Consider the following 15724-nt stretch of genomic DNA (forward strand, 5'->3'; position numbering starts at 1 on the left):
CAGAATGGAAAAAGATATTCACCAAACCCACATCTGACAGAGAGCTGATTTCCAAAATATACAAAGAATTCAAGAAGCTAGTTACCAAAACACCAAACAATCCAATTAAAAAGTGAGGTACAGAACTATATAGAAAATTCTCCATAGAGAAATCTAAAATGGCTGAAAGGCATTTAAGAAATTGCTCAACATTCTTATCCATCGGGGAAATGTAAATCAAAACAGCTCTGAGATATTATCTTACACCTGTCAGAATAGCTAAAAATCAAAAACACCAACGACAGTTTATACTGGAAAGGATGTAGAGAAAGGGGCACACTCCTCCACTGCTGGTGGGACTGCAAACTTGTAACGCCACTTTGGAAATAAGTATGACAGTTTCACAGGAAAATGGGAACCAGTCTACCTCAAGATCCAGCAATTACTCTCTTAGGAGTATACCCAAAGGATGCACATTCATACCACAAGAACATCTGTTCAACTATTTTCATAGGAGCATTATTTGTAATAGCCAGAACCTGGAAGCAACCTAAATGCCCCTCAACCAAAGAATGGATAAAGAAAATGTAGCACATTTACACAATGAATTACTACCCAGTTTGGGGGAGGGATGATAAAATCTTGAACTATAGAAGAAACCATCCTGAGCTAGATAACCCAGACACAGAAAGACAAACATGGTATGTACTCACTCATAAGTGGATATTAGACATAGAGAAAAGGATTGTCAGCCTATAATCCACAACCCCTGAAAAGCAAAAAAAAAAAAAACCCAAGGAGGATCCTTAAGAAAGATACATACATACTGTTCTCCTCCTCCCCACCCCATCCCACCCCCATTACATGCACTATGGTTTGCAGGATTACTGTTTGAAGTCTTTTATACTACATTTACAATTAGTCCTGGTTTAAAACACTAACCATCCACAATACATGCATCATGGTTTGCTAGATTATAACAAGGAGCTTACCAAAATGCAAATGCTATGATGGTTGGGTATTAGGCAAGAGCCCACCCTAGTACACACACAATAAAGGTTGGATTACTGGTTTGAGTTTCTCACAGTACATTCATAATGACTATTAGCTTATGGACATCAGCCTCCAAAATTCATGCACCATGAATGTTGTTTCAGGCATGCTTCTCCAGAGTATATCATACTGAGTTCTCAATAAAAGACTTGAACCTGACACACACTACATGATCCATGAGTGGTGGGTTAAGGGCATGAACCTTCCACAGTAAATGCACCATAAGTCTCGCTTACTCTTTTGAGTCATCTTTCAAAGTGCATTAAAAATGAGTGCTATGTAATTGACATGAGCATCCCACAGTGCATGCATCATGAACACTGGTTTATAAGTATTGGCCCACTCTAAAACATTTACCATAAATCCTGGATTACAAACATGAGCCTACCACAGGAAATGTGTTTTAAGTGCTAGATTATAAACATGTGCCCACCATAGAACATTCACTATGAATCCTAGATTATAGGAATGAGTCTCCTAAGTACATGAACCCTGTGTGCTATGGTTTAGGCATGTGTCTCCAGAGTACATGCACAATGAGTTCCTGGTTACAGGTTAAGGATTATTTAACACATATACCTTGAATGTTGGTTTACATTTTGAGCCTCACAGAATACATTCAAAATGAGTGCTGAATTATAGCCAGTTACACGTCTTCAGAGTACATGTAAAATGATTTCTCATTTACAGGCCTGAGCCCTCATAGTAAATGCTCCCTGAATAATATGTTTTCAATTTGAGCCTATTCACAATAAATTCATGATGAGTGTTGTAATTGTAAAGGAAAAAAAATGCCACGAGAAGCCACACCAAATGACAGGACTCACATGAGAGGTTTATTGAAAGAGGGGAGAGAAGGGGCAGATGAGGGTCAGAGAAGGGGGGAAGAGGGGGCAGAGATTGGCCCCTGGGGATAGAGCAGTAGAAGAGAGAGGGCAAAGAGAGGGAGGGAGAGGGAGAAAGAAATATAGGAGGTAGGCAGGCCCTTTTAAAGGGGAACATAGTGAATGTGCACAGGTGGTGCTCTTGGTGGCTGGAGCTGAGGATGTATCTTGTCAGAAGCCCAAATGCAGGCCAGTACGGATGCCTGGATACTAACAATGGGTACTGGCATAGTAGTTTTAGTATTAAACAATACATTCACAACGAGTGCTTGTTAATAGACATGGGCCTCACACAGACTTGTACCATGAGTGCTGGTTTACTGTTTTGAGTCTAGAATAATGAATTTACAATGATTGCCATAGTATGAGCATGACATTCCCACAAAACATGCTCCATGAGCGCTGTGTGACATTCAAGTATCTCTAGCGAACATTCACAATTAGTACTGGGTTACAGGTTTGAGGCTCAGAGTAAATTCACCATGAGTGATAGGAATATATTTGTCATCTCCCCATAGTGTACCATGAGTGACGGCTTATTGCCATTATCACAACATAATACAGGTATTATATCTACTGGATTACAAGCTTGAGTCTCCCACAATGCTTGAACAATGAGTGCAGGTTTGCAGCCATGAGCCTACCAGAGTATATGCACTATTTAAGTTGGATCATAGGCATGAGTCTCATTGTTCTGAGTAACACCCAGTGAATTCACAATGAGTTCTGGGTTATAGATATTAGCTTCTCACTATTCATACACCATAAGTACTGCATTAACAGACACATGTCTAAAGAGACCATGTACCATAAGTACAGGGTTACAGACATAGATGGGCCTCAAACAATACTGGCTTACTGTTTCAGGCTCTAACAGTACTTTCACAATAAATGTTTATTAATAGGCATTAGCCAAACAGAGTACACATATCATGAGTAGGGCATACAGACATGAGTCAATCATAGAACATGTAACAGGAATCCTGTGATGCAATACTCAGAGAGCATATACTTTGGAGTCTCATTATTATAACCCAGATCTCATTGCTAAAGTACTCAGAAAGACTCAAAATAATAAGCCAGCACCCTTTGCACAGATAACTTTAGGAGGCTAATGTCTGTAACTCAGCACTCATTGTGAATATACTGTTCAAAACTAAAACCACTTACCAACACTCATGGCATAGTTAATTTTATAGGCCAATGTGACAACTGAATATTCATTATGAATTTAGTATAGACGGTTCATGGCTGTAACCCAACACCTGTGTACACATACTGTGGTGGCTTAGGTCGATAACCAAGGATTCATGGTGCATGTTCTATCAGTGGGCTCATGGCTTAAGCCAACAATCATGGTTCATGTGATTTGGGAGGAAGACACTTATAATCTCAGCACCCATAGAGCACATATTGTGGTAGGTTCATGTCTAGTGCCCAGAATTCATTGTGAATGTACTGGCCAAGACTCAAAACAGTAAGCCAATGCTCTTTATGAATGTACTATGTGGGATTTACATCTGTAACCAAGCACTCATGGTACTGTGGTGGACTTATGTCAATAGCCAAGTATCAACTATTTACTGTGGTGGGTTCATGGCTCAGAACTTATGATGTGTGTACTATATTGGCTTAGACTAATAACCCAAGATTCATGGTAAAAATTGTATGATGCACTCATGACGATTATCTTATGGGAATATTATGAATATATTTATAGCACTCATGGTGAATTGACTGTGTGAGGCTCAAGCCTGCAACTTATGCAGCACTTACTTTAGCGGGCAATACTAAAAATCAATAAGCCAGCAATAAATGGTACATATAATATGGAAGACTCATGCTTTTAAACCACGATTTATGCTACATGTTCTTTGGTTGTCTCATAGCTATAAGCCAACTTTTATAGTGCATGTACTATGTGAGGATGATCCCAGCAATCCTAGTATTCATGGCACATATACTCTCACAGGGTCAAGCCTTTTAAGCATCAGTCATTGTAAATGGGCTGTATGAGAAATAATAAAGTAAGCCAGCATTCATTGTGCATGTACTGGTTAAGGCTCACGCCTATAGCCAGGTACTCATTGTAAATGTACTGTGTGGGACCAAAAATAGTGATCCAGTACTCAAGATGTGATGTTCTTTGTGAATCTCATGTTTGTAACCCAGTGCTCATTGTAAATGGATTGTAAGGACCTCAAAACAGTAAACTGGTCTTCATAGCACAATAGTACATGTACTATGCAGGATCAATTACACATGTTCTATGATGTTGTAATGGCTTAATCCAACACTCATTGTGCATGTGCCCTGGAGACACATGCCTGTAAACTAGTACTCATAGTACAGGTACTTTGGGATGCTCATTTCCATAACACAGCACTCATTGAGAATCTCAATACAGTAAGCCAGCACCCATGGTGCCTGTGGAAAGCTAATGTCTATAACCCAGAAATTCTGTACAGTGATAGATTAGGAGTTGTAAGCCAGACCTCAACTATGCATGTACTGTGTGAGGTTTCTGCCTGTAACCCAGAAACCCTTGTACATAGAATTAAGAGATGAAAGTTTGTAATGCAGTACTCATAGTGCATGTATAGTGTGTATGCCTATAACCCAGCACTGACTGTGAATGAACTCAGGTTATGCATGTCTGTAATGGAACACTTGTGCTTGTGAGTCTCATGCCTAAATATGAGTACTCATTGTATCAATATGTAGTCTATATTCTACTCATTGTGTACCCATTCTAGAGATGCATGAAATAGAACGTAGGACTCAGGGTTAATGTACTGGAGGGAACACATACCATTAACCCAGAACACTTGTATCAATGTACTGTGTGTGACTCAAACAGTAGAACAGCAGTCATAGTGCCTGTACTATGAGAGGATCATGCATTGATTGCAAATATACAGTATTAGATTATAAGCAGCAATCCAGAACTCATGGAGCATCTACTGCTGGAAAGTCATACCCACAATGCATCATTCATGGTGCACATATTCTGGAGTCACATGTTTGTAACCCAGTACTCATGTTTTATGAACACTGGGGAGACTCACTACTAACCCAGCCACTTATGTCAATGTACTGTGCATGACCTAATACAGTAAAGGAGCACAAGAGCACTCACGATGCCTGTATTGTGGGACGTCATACCTATAACCCAGCATTCATCATGAATGTACAATGCTTTATTACAAACATTAAGCCAACATTCTTGGTGTACACACTGAGGGAGGCTTCTGTTTATAACACAGCACTCATTGTGAATGTACTGTGTGTAATTCAAAGCAGTTAGCCAGCACTCATGGTGTATTTACTGTTAGAGGCTCATACATTTAACACATCACTCTTGGTACATTTACTCTGTAGTTGCACACATAGAATTAGGAGTCATGATTTATCTACTGTAGGATTCTGATATCATTAGTCCAGCACTCATGTGCATGTACTGTGGGGCTCAAACCACAACCAAGCATTCACAGTATATTTACTCTGGGAGTCTCACACCTGTAATCTAGCATTCATGGAGCATGTGTTAACTGACTCAAGCTTGTATCCTAGCACTCATTATGCATATACCCTGAAGACTCACACAAGTAATGAAGCATTAATTGTGCATACAGTGCTGTAAGCTATTGCCAGTAGTTCATTATGAATGTCCTATGGAAGATTACAAGTAGTAAGCCAGCATTGAAAATGCATATAGTGTGGAAGCTCAGGCATACAACACTTCATTTGTAACCTGTGTACTGTGGTATGATGACATTTGTGTACCAGTACTCATAGTACATGGACTTTGGGATGCTCATGACTAATACTCATCACTTATGGAGCACATACTATGATTCTTATACCTTCAACACAAAAATCATGGTGCATGTTCTCTAGGAATACACACTTGTAACAAAATAATCATGGTTTATTACTATGGGATGCTCATTCTTATAACCTAGCAGTCACTGTGAGATTCCTAAAAGTAAGCCAGAACTCATGGTGAGTGTATTGTGGGAGGTGGGAGGGTCTCATGCATATAACACATCACTCATGGTGCAAGTACTCTGGTGATGCATGCCTATTACCAACACCCATGCATGTTTTGTGTATTGTTGGAGACTCACACCACTAAATTCAGCAGTCATGGTGCACTTTATGTAAAACAAAAACATAAAACAATTCTGTTTATAAACAGAACTTATTGAGAATTACTGTGTGTGGCTCAAAACAGTAAGCCAGCATGCACAGTGCATTTACTGGGACAATTTCATGCCTACATTAAGTGCTCATAGAAGATAGTTTTTGTGAGTCCCATGCCTATAATCCAGCATTTATGGTCCATGTGCTATACAGTTCTCATGGCTATAAAAAAAAGCATTCACAGTACATATACTGTGGGAGTCTGCTGTTTATACCCAGATCTCAATATGAATGTACTGCACAGGACTCAAAACAGTAACTCAGCATGCATTGTGTATTTGCTGTGGGTGGCAACTCACCACTTACTGTGCATGTAAACTGGAGATGCACACCTATAACACAGTTATCATGGTATACGGACTATGGGAGGCTCATGACTATAGCCAAACACTAATTATGAATGTACATACAAGATTCAAAAGAGTAAGCCTGACAGTCCACACCAGTTGGAAGAAGAGGTTCATGACCTGCCTCCCAGGTAAGCTGCCCCATTCTCCAGGCCCTTATCCCCAGGGCATATCCCTTGGCCTTCCTACTCCCACCTCAGACCAGGTACTGCTAGTGGGCTCTGCCCCCAGCTCCAGTGGAATTCCACTGTTCTGGTGTAGTCCCCACCAGTTAACTAGCTGGGCTACCTCCACCCATGGGATTCTATTACCCCAACCCACTCTGCCACCCCATCCCTCCCACCTCACCATCTTTCTCATGGCCAGCCCTTCCCCACAACACAGGCAGTCTCCATAGGACCAGGTGTAGTCCACACCAATGAGAAGAAGAGTTGAGTGACCTGCCACCCAGCAGAACTGCCCCATTCTCCAGACCGTGATTCACAGAACACATCCCATGCTCCCCAATCTCAGCACCAACACAGCTGCTGGGCCCTGCCAACAACTGCAGTGGAATGCCACTGCTCTGGTGAAGTCCTCACCATCAATTAGCAGCTTATTGACAAGCCTTTCAGATGAATTCCCCATACTATTGATTCTATTTCCCCTAAGACCCACTCTGCCATCCAACTCCTCCCATTTCATCATCCTCCCTTTGCCTTGGCCAGTCCTCCCCCAAAACTCCATCAGACTCCATTGGCTCAGGTACAGTCCACACAGGTCTGAAGAACACTTACATTCCACAACAGTTGGAAGACAAGAGCAAACCACAGCAGCCAGGAAAAAAAAGTGCCATCCCTGTCAGAGAACAGAGACAACCTGCTACACCAAAGGCCAAGCTAACCACCAGAAGACCAGGGCCTAACTGGGACAAAGACCCTGTACTAGATCAAAGGTCACAGTGGCCACTAGAATTCCAGGCCACAAAGACTAGAAGACCAAAAAGGAAACAGAAACCAAGAAACAAAACAGCCTTCTATCAAAGATGCACTAAGAAATCAGAACATGGACCTATAAACATCCCAAACCAGATACATAAAAGTCAGTGCAAGAATACAGCCAATAACAGCAAGAGTAATATGGCAAGGCCAGACCTCATCTATCCTATGACAACAAAAAAAATTGGAGAAAATCAAGAAAACCCTTAAAGAATGCCAAGTAAAACAAAGAGGTCAATGAAACTATTCAAGATCTGAAATTTGAAATAGAAGCAATAAAGAAAACACAAACAGAAAATCCTGGAAATGGAAAATTTGGGTAACAAACAAGAACTATGGACACAAGCATTGCAAACATAATTTAAATGACAGAAGAGAGGATCTCAGAAGTTGAAGATATGATGAAATAAATAGATTCCTTAAAGAAAATATTAAATCTAAAATACTCCTAACACAAAATATCCCAGAAATCTGGGACACAGTGAAAAGAAAAAACCTAAAAATACTGGGAATAGAAGAAGGGGAATTCCAGTTCAAAAACTCAGAGAATGTATTCAATTCAACAAAACCATAGAAGAAAAATTTCCTAACATAAAGAAAAACATGCAAAGACAGGTACAAGAAGCTTACAGAACACCAAATGAATGGATCAAAAAAAAAAAAAAAAAAAAAAAAAAAAAAGTATCCCCACTCTACATCAAAACAAAAAACAGAACAGAGAAAATTAAAACCTGTAAAGGAAAAAGGCCAAGTAACATATAAAGATATAAAGGTAGACCTATTAGAATCACCACTGACTTCTCAATACAGACCCTAAAAGCTAAAAGGTCCTAGTCTTGCAAACTAAAAGTAAGCACAGATGCCAAACAAGACTACTTACTATACCTAGGAAAACTTTCAATCAACATAGATTGAGAAAGCAATATATTTCATGACAAATTTAAACAATATCAATGAATCAAGCCCTACAGTGAGAACTAGAAGGAAAACTACCCAAGCATGTTAGCTACAACAATGAAAACACAGGCAATAGTTAATCTCACACCAGCAAGCCCAAAGAAAGGAAATATACATAAACACACATACACACTGCTACCACCAACATCAAAAATTACAGGAATTAACAATCACTGATCATTAATATCTCTCAATATCAATGGGCTCAATTTGCCAATAAAAAGAAACAGGCAAACAGAATGGAAATGAACAGAAGCCACCTTTCTGCTGTATACAAGAAACATACTTCAACATCAAAGATAGACATTAACCCAGATTAAAGGGTTAAGAAAAGATTTTCCAGTCAAACAGACCTAAGAAGCAATGTGGTATAGCTATCCTAAGATCTAATAAAATAGACTTCAAACCAAAATTAATCAAAAGGAAGGGAGAAGGACATTTCATACACACAAAGGAATTATCCACCAAGATGATGTTTCTACTACGAACACCTATACTCCCAAATGGACCCACATTTGTAAGAAACATTACTAAATCTCAAATCACACATTAAACCCTAAAGGTTAATAGTAGGAAACTTCAACACCCCAATGTCACCAATGGACAGGAATGCCAGACAGAAACTAAACAGAGAAATAACTGAACTAACATTTAGCTTTCAGAGGGGACAAGTCCCGATTCTTCATGTACTGAATAACAGAAGGGCAAGAAGTGATTAGTGAGCTCCCTGAAGTCTTTATGAAGGTGCTCATCCATTCATGAGAGCAAAGTCCTTATAAACTCTCTAAAGTTTCCACTTAACATTGGCAATTTGGTTTCAACATGGGAATCAGGTTTAGAATGGACGCTTAAACCATCTGTAATCTATCAATGGAATCCACCCTTGTTAAGACAGTCCTAATTAAACAGCTGTTGGTTAATGCCAAAGTACGTATGCCACTATTGTCCACTTAAGATTATTGGGTCAAGCTGTTCATTGTGATTCATAACTGAGTAGGACTGTTGGTAAGTTCCCATTTTTGGAAACTTGCATGGCTTCTTCTTCAGGAAGAAAATTTTCTGTCAGTTTTAGCTCAGGGGCCTCTGGGCCATGTGTGTTAGGTTCAAAAAGTCTTCAGCAATAGGGATTTACCCTCTGTCTCTGGGAAGCAATTATGGGCAATAGAAAGAGCTTGTAATGTTTTGGGGAGTCTCTTGAACCGCCCTGACAAGTCAAAGAAGAGCTCCCATGCCTGGTGTTGGGGTTTTGTGTTAGATGGTTTTTGACTCTTGGGGGAATTATTATCAGCCCAGATGAGAGAATTTCATTTAAACTGTATATATTCTTTTTTATATTAAAAAATGCTACACATGCATATAATAGGCTTTGCTCAAATCCACCCCCTCCAGTTTCTCTCTTAACCCCCATCAGTTTTCCCTCCCAGCTTCATGTACTCTTTTTATTAAGTTACTTAGTGTTGCCTGTATGTGCATGGTTGTGGGACCATCTACTGGAGCCTCTACATTGGTGGCCTCTCAGGGCCCACATCCCTGAGGACAACTTACTATCTCCTCCCTTAGCATCCAAAATTATCAATAGCTCATCCACTAGGGGTGGGACTTCATGAACTTCTTCCCCATTTATGTTAGGAATTTTTTCTGGCTTTATCTTGAATGGGTCTCATGCACACAGCTACAACCACTGTTCATGTATGTAATGGTCCTATCTTGTGTGGTAAATGTTTCACTATGTATGTTCAGAAACTTCATTCTTCATAGATGACATGTGGCAAATAAAAGACAGCTGCTGCAAGGAGAATGAATGAGTGTGATATGTGGCTCCCTTATCAGAAGGATAATGTTAAACACAGTGTGGTATTAGAATATATAGCTTGATGAGAAAAGAGGGAGGGAGGGAGTAGGATATGATATTGTCTTAGTGGTTATAGTAGTTTTAATCTTCATTTATCTGCTAGAGATTTGTAAAGCTATACTGAATAGAGTTTGCTTAAATTACACCCAGAAAAAGGATCAAAAAATTTTGATGCTCACTAAAGCTAGGTCATGGGTAAAATCTCTGTTTTGCATGTCTTGACATTTTTATTATGAAATATTTTTCAGATGAATTACACACTGAGTGAGAAAGCTGTGTGCAGCTGGGGCACCAAGCTGTGAGTTCTAACCATAACAGCTGCAGCCTCGCCAAGCAATGTACAATTCATGAGCTTCTACTCCCCATCACCACTGGGTCATTGCTGCGTAAACTGGGGACAAACTTTTATGGTTTGAGTGTGAAATGTACCCATGGGCTCTTGTGTTTAGAGACTTGGTTCTGAGCTGATAGCAACTCTTTGGAATGCTGTGGACAGTTCAAGGAATGGGGCTGCACTGGGTTCTTAAGATTAGGTACTGAAGCATATAGCCCCTCCCCACTCCTCGCCCACCTTCTCTACTTCCTCATCTACTACAGGTGAGAAAGCTGAGGCACCACAGAGCCATCCACCACAGTGCCTTCCCCACTGTAAGGGGTTCTGCTACTTACTATCATCTTCTCAAAGTGCTGAGCATCATCAGCATGGCAGTGACACGCTCTAGTAAGGTCTGTTTGCCACTGACATTGCACAGCCTAACCATGTTTCCAGAAAACCATCTCATCTACTCGGGAATAACCCAATGTCATCTTCCTTCCTAAAATTCCTGACCCCTAAGAAACATGTGCACGTATTTCTATTGACCTAAATTTTTCCTAAACCAGTATTTCCTCTACTTCTCAATGACCAGAGCAGACCCTGTAGTAAGCTGTGCAGAGGGCTTGCTCTTAGCACACAGCCCTTGGTTCCTTTGGTAATTCATTCCTTTTGTTATACTTGGGCATCAAACATGCCAGATAAACTCTCCTCCAGCAAGCTATATCACAGACCTCCTTTCTACCTTTTGTTTTGTGTCATGGTCTTACTAAGTAGATGAGAAAGGCTTTGAACTTGCCGTCTTACTAACTCAGTCTTCCAAGTAGCTAAGATTACAGCCTTTCACCACCTAGAGGATTCATTGCACACTTAGTGCTTTCAACCATGAATACTCTCTCTCCTCCTCCCTTTCTCTTACACACACACACACACACACACACACACACACACACACACACAGAGAGAGAGAGAGAGAGAGAGAGGTTAGATGGAATAGCACTGTCAATGCAGTTGTTTTGATGTTTTCAATCAGCAGCTAGAGCTATGAGGCCTCTGAGCTTCTATAAGGTAGAGGAGCAGCTTGAAAGCATTTATAAGGAATAGCAAAATAAATTAGAAAAACCATGTGAAGCTGAAATGAATTAAGGGAAATCATAGAAGATAAGATTGTGAAGTGGAATGTGAAGGTTCTTAATGCTATAAACTTTGAGATTTATTCCACAGAAAATACAATTACCCTGAACGCTTTTGAACAGGGCTGCCAGACAATGTGATTTGCATTTTTGAAAGTTACTGTAGAGTAAGGTAGTTTGGGCCATTGAAGCCTGGGATAAGGCAATAGCATTGAGCAAACAGAAACAACATCAGCAGACACAGATGCAGTACAGTCAGGGCTGTAGAGGCAGAGTGCAGCTTAAGCTTTTTCCCAATGGATATTCTAAAAAAAAAACTTACCATAGGAATTCTTTTATGGAAGTGAGGATAAGTAAATATATATATATATGAAAAAATGACTGTTGCCCTATTACTCACTCACTAGAGACAATATCCTTTGGTCTTCCTCCTACTCGCCGAGTGACCATGGCAAAGTTTGCCCAAAGCATCTATGTTTGATTACATCCATGTTTGCTGAATACTAACATGTATCTGCTCTATTCAGAGATGGGTGGTAGTACTTGAGACAGAGTTGGCACTTTAAGAGAAACAACCTAGGCAGTTCTATAGCTCTCACAGGAACACTACCTGTGTGCGATATACTGTAGCCAAGCAGTATTCCTGCTGCCATTGGTCAATGACCAGTATGTTTGAGCCACTTCATCTTCCTTTTTTTATGTGATTGAGTCAATCAGCCTCTGGCTAACCTGACCTCAACCTCCAAGAACTAAGAGCCTATCCCCATTGTTTCTAAGCATGAACATCCCCCTGGTCAGCACCTTTTCCAAAATATCTCTTGATCTAAAATTGTCCTTTTCCCCTCCTCTACTTTCCTCGATGGAGACAATTTCATCTTCCAATGTACTATAAAAGAAAAATACTTGAAATGCCTGATTAAACCAAGTCACACTGAAGAATGAATGGTGAGAAACTCTACTATCACAGAAGCATTTTGGAGACTATGTTATTTTGAACAATCCTTTGATTGGCAGGATGCTGAAAGGAATCATTTTGAAGAGTCGAAATTGACTTTCTCCTCATCTGTTCACTGAGTCCAAATTCACTACTTCTAATTTCCTTCCAAACTTAAGCCAGCCAGTGCCTAGCCCCAGGTCACCAGCTCATGCATAATAAACCTTTAGAAACCAACAATCTCTATACAATCAAAATTTGACTTCTTCACATTTGAAATTTTTCTGTATTTAGTTTTCAGTGCAGATAAAAGTTGCATTGATTTTCCTATTGTATTGTTACGTTTATCAAAGAGCAAAACATCTAGTGTGGAAGTGAATATTAGATAAAAGCCATAGTGGTCTAGTTACCACATTGCAAGTTTTCTTTGAGTATAAAACAACATTTTAGTTATATCCTCGCCACACGGCATGCTAATGGCAGCTCAACATGCACAGATAAGCACAAACTCATAGGTAGTTGGTTTTTATCCTTTGGAGGCCCTGCCACCCAGCTCCCAAAAAAAACCATAGTTGAGTCTTATTCTTTTTTATGAATGCCTGGCCTTAGGTTGGCTTGTTTCTAGATAGTTTTTCTTAATTTAAATTATCCTAACTATCTTTTGCCTCTGGGCTTTTACCTTTCTCTCTTTCTGTGTATCTTTTCTTTCTTACTCTGTGGCTTGCTGTGTAGTTGGATGCTGGCCCCTGATGTCCTCCTCTCCTTTTCCTTTTCTGGTTTCTTTATCCTCTCTTCCCCAGTTTTCCTCCTATTCATTCTCTCTGCCTGCCAGCCTGCCTACCCTTTCTCCTACCTTGCTATTATTGTCCATTCAACTCTTTATTAGACCAAACAGGTGTTTTAGACAGGCTAAGTAACACAACTTCACAGAGTTAAACAAATGCAACATAAAAGAACGCAACACATCTTTGCATCGTTAAACAAATGTTCCACAGCATAAACAAATGCAACACATCTCTAAATATTCCAAAACACAAACCTGCTCTGAGAAACTGTACCAATCTTCTTTAAAAAAAAAAAAAAATGGACCATCAGGAACACCTTGCCTCTTAGCAATGCTGCTACAGCTGGTTGTGCCTCCAGCTTCAGTTCAGACTTCTCTGTCTTCAGTGGCAAACTGAATGAAATCATGGTTTTTATTCAGGGTCTATACTAGAAGACCACATCTGTTAGCACTGTACTCACTCAGCACTGCACAGAGACCTTGGGAATCCTGAAGCTCAATGTCTGTGTATGGGGAGTCCACTGCATACTTCCCATTCTTCCACAGAGCTCAGAGCTCTAAGCTGTAAATAACTGAAGAATCGGTCCTTTGTGCATGCTGTGAGGGCGCTTAACTTTCAAACAAGATACACCACGTCCCTAGCCTGTGCTACATCCCCACTACAAAAACTAAAGCCTAGAATTTATAACAGGTCCCTGAAAAGCCAGACCACAGCTATAAAGGACCAAGTTCTGTGATTGCATTCCCTCCACACCTTCTTAAAGTGTTTCCTCTGTGTCAGCTACTAGCTGGGTCAGGTAACGCCAAGAAGCAGCAGCTGCTCGGGGTCTCTGTCTTGCTTTCCAGGTTCATGGCTTGGTGACAACAAACAGAAAAGCACACTGGAGTGTAACAGCTTCTGCGGCTGCAGCGGAGGCTCCAGGCTGGGGACTGGGGACACAAAGGAGCATCAAAGAATCCTGCTGCTCATTGGAGCACTTGAGAGAAAGAGTCTGACTTTTGTAGTGATGGTTTTTATCGTTTCAACTTTGACTTTATTTCACCTTCAGCCTTTTAGATAAGTTGCAAGAACAGCACAAAGGAGAAACCCAGCCAGCGCCGAGCGATGGGCATCTCTCAAGACAACTGGCACAAGCTCCGCAAGACCGGGAGTAAGAGACAGCCCTACCACAAGAAGTATGAACTGGGACAACCGGCTGCCAACACTAAAATTGGCCCTCGTGGTATACACATAATCCGAGTTCGAGGAGGAAATAGGAAGTACTGTGCCCTAAGATTGGATGTGGGAAACTATTCCTGGGGATCAGAGTGCTGTATTCGCAAAACAAGGATCATTGACATTGTCTACAATGCATCCAACAATGAGCTGGTCTGCACCAAGACCCTTGTGAAGAACTGCATTGTGCTCATCGACAGCACACCATACCGGCAGTGATACGAAGCCCACTACGCATTGCCCCTGGGCTGTAAGAAGGGTCCAAGCTGACTCCTGAGGAGGAACAGATATTGAACAAAAAAAGATCCAAGAAAATTCAAAAGAAATAATGAAAGGAAAAAGAACGCCAAAATCATCAGTCTTCTGGAGGAGCAGTTCCAGCAGGACAAGCTTTTTGCCTGTATTGCCTCAAGACCAGTCCAGTGTGGCAGAGCAGATGGTTATGCGCTAGAAGGCAAAGAGTTCTACCTGAGGAAGAGCAAAGCCCAGAAAGGCAAATAAACCATCATTTATAGCTCATGTAATAAAGGTGTTTATTGCTCTAAACAACAACAAAAAAGAACAGCGCAAAGAACTATCATATATGCCTTATCCAGATAGACAAATGTTATCACATACAAAAAAAGTGTTCATATGTATATGAATACATCCAGAGATAAATATACAAATATTTCTCTTTCTTACTTTATGCCTTTGTGTGTACATGTGTATGTGTGGGGTAGGGGTAGCCACACAAGCATGTGTGGAGATCAGAGCTCAACATTGTTTGTCTCATTCTGTGTCTCCCCACCTCACTTTTTGAGATAGGATCTCTCACTTTATCTGGAACTCGCCAGTTGGTTAGTCAGTGAAACCCTGGCATTCCCATCTTTACTTCCCTGCTACAGCAGGGATTTCAATCACATATCAGCACCTCTCATCTGGATACTAACTCAAGACTCCATGTATATTCAGCACGAATCTACATTAATTTCTTAAAAAGAAAAAAATATTAAGACAAAGTTGCCCAATAATTTCTGAAATACTCCATCGTATTTCTTAAAAACAAAGACATTTTCTTCCACTGAGTAAAGCACACTGATAATGATC

The 15724-nt window shown here is 40.4% G+C and overlaps 1 pseudogene; it reads left to right on the top strand.

Moving 5' to 3' along the window:
• Positions 1 to 14524: 14524 nt before the first annotated feature.
• On the top strand, positions 14525 to 15136 carry LOC127238308 (40S ribosomal protein S8-like; annotated as a pseudogene).
• Positions 15137 to 15724: the final 588 nt, after the last annotated feature.

This window comes from Phodopus roborovskii, unplaced genomic scaffold (genome assembly GCF_943737965.1).
Source record: "Phodopus roborovskii unplaced genomic scaffold, PHOROB, whole genome shotgun sequence".
NCBI classification, from domain to species: domain Eukaryota; kingdom Metazoa; phylum Chordata; class Mammalia; order Rodentia; family Cricetidae; genus Phodopus; species Phodopus roborovskii.